Below are 6,291 nucleotides of genomic sequence, written 5' to 3' on the forward strand. Positions count from 1 at the left end.
TTTAAAACAAGCCTCACAGGCTTTCTGTACTCAGGGCAAGATTATCTCCTCTTTCTCACTCATTTTTTCCCAGCTGTTATATCACTTTTCTGTCCCCTTGTTAACTACATGTTAAATACAAGTGATTTGCCTCATAAGTATTTCAACGGCTGCTGCAAATATTCACTCCATTTTAACCTTCACTTTTCAGTACAGCATTGCTTTGTTTGCTCATATCCCAAATTGCCACCATATAAAAACTGATAAAAGGTTCCTGCTAATAAATACTTTTTTCTTTTGCCTTATCATCAAGTGTTCTCCAAGTCAGTCTAGTCCAAGTCTCAAGACACCAGTACTGAGCTTTGCCCTAATGATGAGATTAGGAAATACTTTCCTATTAACTATTGGAAATAGTTAATTTACTTTCAGAGATCTGGAATTTCCTTCTCTCCAGTCATGCTCAGCACTCCCAGTTTAACAAACTACAAGACATAGTTTATCATGGCAAAATTCTCACAAACTGAAAGGCTGTTTTTAGATCCTGTAAAGAGATTTCCAGGACTCTACATATAAATCTGCCTCTCTGTTTATAGCAGGAAGGACAAGTGTACCAGCGTGGGAAAAATGGTTCTGTAGCTTTTAAGAACAAGATTTCAAAATTAGTATGAAGTCTCTGTACTCCCTCCATAAAAGTTACATGTAATTAAAAAAAAAAAAATAAAGTGAGTCGTTTTGAGGTACTTTTCTATTTTTTTAGGAGAAATACATCACCCAGTTATACTTTCTATTCTAAGCCTGCATTCAGAAAATATTATAAATAATATAATATATGTCACCTACATGTTAGACATGCACTCATTTCTGCTCTTAAATTCCCATTTGAGTTGACAGTGGCATCAGAGCAAGTGGGACTGGGCCTGAGTGGATTATTTTGGGTGAAGGGTTTTGGTTTTTTTTTTGGTGTTAGTGTAAATGAGCTTTGTCAAATACAAGAACAAAGTCACAAGTTTCTCTTGTTTATAGAGATAAACATTTTTGTTCAGGTCAGCGATAATAGTTAAATAATCTTGCACAACCTTGTTTCATTTTTGTGGTTTTCTTTTTTTTTACTGCAAGCAATTACATAATTTCAGAAAAGGCATTTTCAAGTTTGTAAGTATCACAACCACCTCATTTTCAATTGCGTTCTCTTTATCCTGAATGAGATGATTTGCTTAACTTACGTTATTTTCCATTAACAGCTGGACAAGAAACCACAGCAACAAGGAAAAATAAAGACCTGAAAGCTGCTGAGTGAAAAGGTGTTAAAAAGAAAACTTTGTCCCCTATCCAAATAGCAGCAGAATTTATCCCCTTAATAATCTCTTATCATCTTGCCCTATGCTCCCCATGCTCAGAACTCCAGTTTGTTTCCTAGACACATTTGAAAAGCAAGGCATAAAAAGGTTTAATTTAAAAAATGTAAAGCATCCATTGGAAATAAAAGTTATTTTTAAGCATCGTGTTTCGGAATATATATTCTTATATTCTGTTATATTGTTATATTCTGTAAGCTCTAGATGCCTCAGATTTAGCTGTTTTATTGTGGCAGAGGGAGAGGGTGAGGGTATTTTTCCCTGCTTTCTTCCCTGAAATCTGCTGCAGGATATTGTAGTCCACCACCAGTCTGCAGAAACCAGATTTCCACTTTTCACATGCACACACCCACCAGCACTGTTTTATCTCCACTCTCTGTTCTTGCCACTGCAAAATTCCTGGTAATAGTTTCAGGTGCCAAGCACACCTGACTGAAAGAACAAAATGTCATGGGTTTTCTCCTGACAAAGCCAGCTTCTGCTCTCCTCACAGCCTTCCTTTCTTTTGGATTGAACTGACTCACACACCTGCTTTTCTTAGCACCAGAATGTGCAGGGAAAACCTCAGGATTCAAAGAGATGTCAACTTCAAAGCCAGCACAAACAGTGTAGTAGTTCTGTACAGAAAACGTTTGGACAGGTTAGAAAGCTACAGGTTACTGAGAAGTCACCTCTTTTCTTTTTGCTGCAGTGTTGTAAAAAAAGTAGTGCCATCCACATTTACCTGAGCCAGTACCATGCACAGGAAAAGGAAGGCAAGAGAATAAAGGAGAGGAAGGAAAAAGAAGATGCATGCTCTCAAAGACATTTTTTACACCTCTGAACTTCCTTCCTTCAGCTTTTACATATACTTGGCATGAAGTACTACAGAAGATTGTGTCTGCTGGGTTCTCCTTTTAGGGTGAAGAGGTACATCCATGTCCGAAGTAGAAAGTTCTGCAGGCAGGTTACTGCTGCCATGTGCACTGATGGCATACAAGGATAATTTGAAAAATCATGTTTTGTTTCAATTAACCCCAAAGAATACTCAGCTGAATGAGAGACATTGACTTTCTCAGTTTCACAGGATCACAGAAGAGCAGAGCTGAGATTGCAAGGGATTTCTAGACAAATTCTAGTCCAAGCCCCAGCTCAAAAATGGGGTCAAATAGAGCAAATTGTTCTGAGCATGTTCAGCCAAGCTTTGAACATCTCCAATAATAGTGACTCCACAGGCTCTCTGGCCATGTTGGACTGAAAGAAGCTCTTAAGTTTAATGAAAACTTTGTATATTGCCAGTTTGTGCCTGTAGCCTCATGTTCTTTCACTGGGCACCACTAGAACATGGATAATTTTTTCTTTTTAATTTAATTTAATTTTTTGTAATTTTATTTTGCAATTCCTGGAATGCTTAAAGCATTTGTTAAATGCAGACTACCTGCAGAGAAATCAGCAGTGCTGCTCATAGCACAAGAAGATATAGGGTGCTTGAGGCATTCCAGCGCCCTGTTTGGGAGAACTCTTACAACCCATCTCAGATAAACTTAGCATATCTCTCTATATATAAATATGTAATATACACCATATATATGATCAGCAGATAATGGTCAGTACTCAACATCATTAGCCACTCAATCAATATTATGCTTTTGCTCTTGTGTAATTTTTTTCTTGTGGTGAACTAGTTTGCAGCTTCCAGAAGCACAGTTATCACTGCTGTGCAGTCCAACTTTGTGTATAGTATCTGGTTGTGTGATATTTATATGAAGAGCTGTTTCTTGTTTCATACTGCAGAACTAATTGACCCTTAGCTGCATCTAACCCAAACTAGGTAGCTCTTCTTTTGAAAATAATTGCTTGGCAAGTACAGAAGTCTGCTGTATTTTAAGAAAAGAAAGGTCACAAAAACCAAGTTAATCTTTCACAAAGTAGAAGTGAATTAACAAAATCAATGCTTGTTTTCTAAATATTGAAATGATTTTTTTGTGGTTATTTTTTTATTCTTATTCCTGCCATCTTCATTTCACACCAAAACAAAGGGAAGATATTTGAAGTGTGAAACTTGTGAAATAAGTGAGGTTTTCACAGCCAGCATCTACAGCCTTCTCTCTTGCCTCTAGCAGGGTTAACACACCCTTTTCCTGATTTGTTTACCCAGCCTTTCAAATTCACTGGTTTGGAAAATTCTGATATCCTATTTTTCCTTCTCTTTCTCACACAAATTATTCATCTAACGTTTAAGAAAAAAGAAAGATTACCCCTCCCATTGTAAGCCAACACCAATCACTAAACTGATAATACTTACATATCTAGTTGAATATGTGGCTTGGATAGCTTTTCAGACATTTCACACTCTTTTGTAAAGAAGACCTGATAGAAAGTCACTTACTGGAGGAAAAGAAAATCAGTAGTTGATAATAAAGGGTACTCTTGCTAACACTTCTTAAAGACTTATCAAGGACTAATGAATAAGTTCTGCCAATTCAAGATAGCAGGTTTTCCTTGTTATCTTCATCTAGAATGGCCTATTAACCCATTTAAACAGGAGAAGTCTTGAAGAGAAAAAAACCCCACAACCTAACATGCCTGGCTTTATGGCCCACTAGGTTCTGCTACAAATGTCATTGTCTTCTCTCCTCAGATTGCTAATTAAACATGAGGGAAATACCTGATCCCAATTTGTGTATGGACTCCTACAAAACACATTTAAAGCTTCAATATGAGCATAAGGTTCTGCTTGCTAACCATGATTCGAAACAGGCAGTGAACTCTGTGTGCACCTCTTTTCTGTGTTTCTGGTACTTTTAATAATTATTGTTTTCTTTTCTGTATCACGTCCTACTACAGATTCCCCTCTTAGTAGCAAACCAAGCAGGTAACAAAGCTACATCAATTAATTTACTGAGATTTATAGTGCTGTCCTACATTTATGGTTTTGAGGCTGAACTCAATGAGGAAAGATTTTCTCTCATCAGTCATCTTGCAGAGTGATGGAGAGAGGGTTTGGAATGCTAGCATTCCAAACTAATTTCTAAGTTATGGTCATTAATCACCCCAGTTTCATTAAACAGGTTTTTGTTGTAGGGACAAAATCATATAATTAGTTTTTCTTGCCATATGAAAGGATACATGAATCAGTGGGACTAATCCTCACTCCAGAAACGTTTAGTCCTTTAATTATAAATGAAAAATACAAATAATTGTTATGGAGTTTTTAACCTGATGATAATAAATTAAGTTTTTGTGCTCCATTCCTGTTTTCATGGTTGAGGGTATGAAACTACCCTTCCAAAAATCCTCATCTTCATGATGAAGTCATATTACACCAACATAGGATGTGTGCGGACATAGGAATAGTCCGTATCTTGCAAATTGTAGGCAACACAAAAAGCAGAAATTTCTGGGGAGGGAATACCTATTAGTTGAACCAGCATGGTACGATTTCACTCCTGCCAGCACAGGCAATGTGTGTGAACGTGTGTCCTAACTGCTCACACTGCTCCCTGGGGCCAGGGAGCGAATCTGCAGCTCCTGTTCGTGCTGATTGTCCTGCAAATAGCTGGGCTTCCTTTCTCTCCTCCTGCATATGCATCCCCTTGGGTTACAGACCCGGTGCTGCAAAGTGTCAGCTCTCGGCTTCTACTGAAGTCATCAGATAGATCCCATAGCATTAAGGAACATGTAGCCCTAGAGTTAATATTACGTTTTAAACGAAAAATAGATTGAAATTAGCAAGGCTAAATAAAAATAAATAAATAAGGTATAAAATGCTACAAGGAAAGCCCAAGGGCAGGGGTTTTTTGTTTGGTGTTTGTTTTGTTTTGCTTTTTTTTTTTTAACCAACTTAGCTAGGTTTCCATGAGGAAATAGATATTGTGACTCGACTGACAGTTTGCTAAACTGTGAGCAAAACCTTATACTCTTTAGGTATGGGCAAAGCTGAACAATGGTTTTTCTACTGTGCTTCTACTAGAAGGATTTGTAACTCATCGGAAGAAAGGCTGTAATTTTACTTTGTGAATTTATAGTCAAACCCTAGTCCATCTTGAAGGGTCTATATGTGTTGCTACAATATAAATGCTAACTCAAAATATTTCTTAAAAATAAAAATAGACTGTATGACATAATCTTGGGAATTCAGTGCAGTTTGTTATCAAAGTTGTTCTCCAACTGTTCCCTGGAGAGGCAATCCTTCCTACACATCCACACTACATAACACACTCAGCGAGACATTTTCAAGTGTTTTTTTCTTCCTCTACTCAAAGTTTAGTCTCTGACTTCAAGAGGCTGAACAAGTACCCCTCTTAACCCCGTGTCACTGCTATTGTCAGAAGTGAGCTCAGCAGCACTGAGATGAAAGGTTTTTCGTGCATCAGGTTGAAACCTGAGTATCGGGAAATACGTTTGGGAAAGCAGATCTGCGAGGGGGAGCTGCAGTGCAGAGAGCAGCGGCGTCCAGCAGGGTGAGCTTCCAGAAAAGATTGGCATCCGTGGTTACAGGGGAAGAGGGGAAGAAAAGTTTTCTTCAAGGACCCACGTTCTCTCATAATTCTGACAACTTGTCCACAGTGAACCCCTTAAGTTCTCATATTTGGATAGAAGATTACAAACGTTGTGCTGCTTTTTGTGTTTTAAATTTTTGCTGTAGAATAGAAGCCTAGTTCCCACACTCCACTCAGGAGTTCCTGTCAGGATGATTGTAAAGTTTCGTGAAATGCCCGAGATTGCAGGGATGGTGGCATAAGCTATCCATGGGGGAAGTACTTATGGTGTGTGACAGCAAATTCGTCTTGTGAGAGAAAGCAATTGCAAATCCTTTGGACAACAACATAGACCACTCCGTGGAATAAATTACTTCGTAGAAAGATTACGATTCTTTAGAAAGGCCAAAAAAAAAAAATGCATCACGAGAAAAAAAAATTGTCTAGAAGTGGAAATTGTTTCCACGTGAGCCGCCCGCCCGGGATCGCTGCGGGCC

This window comes from Passer montanus, unplaced genomic scaffold, assembly GCF_014805655.1.
Source record: "Passer montanus isolate IOZ18808 unplaced genomic scaffold, ASM1480565v1 scaffold27, whole genome shotgun sequence".
In the NCBI taxonomy this organism is placed as follows: domain Eukaryota; kingdom Metazoa; phylum Chordata; class Aves; order Passeriformes; family Passeridae; genus Passer; species Passer montanus.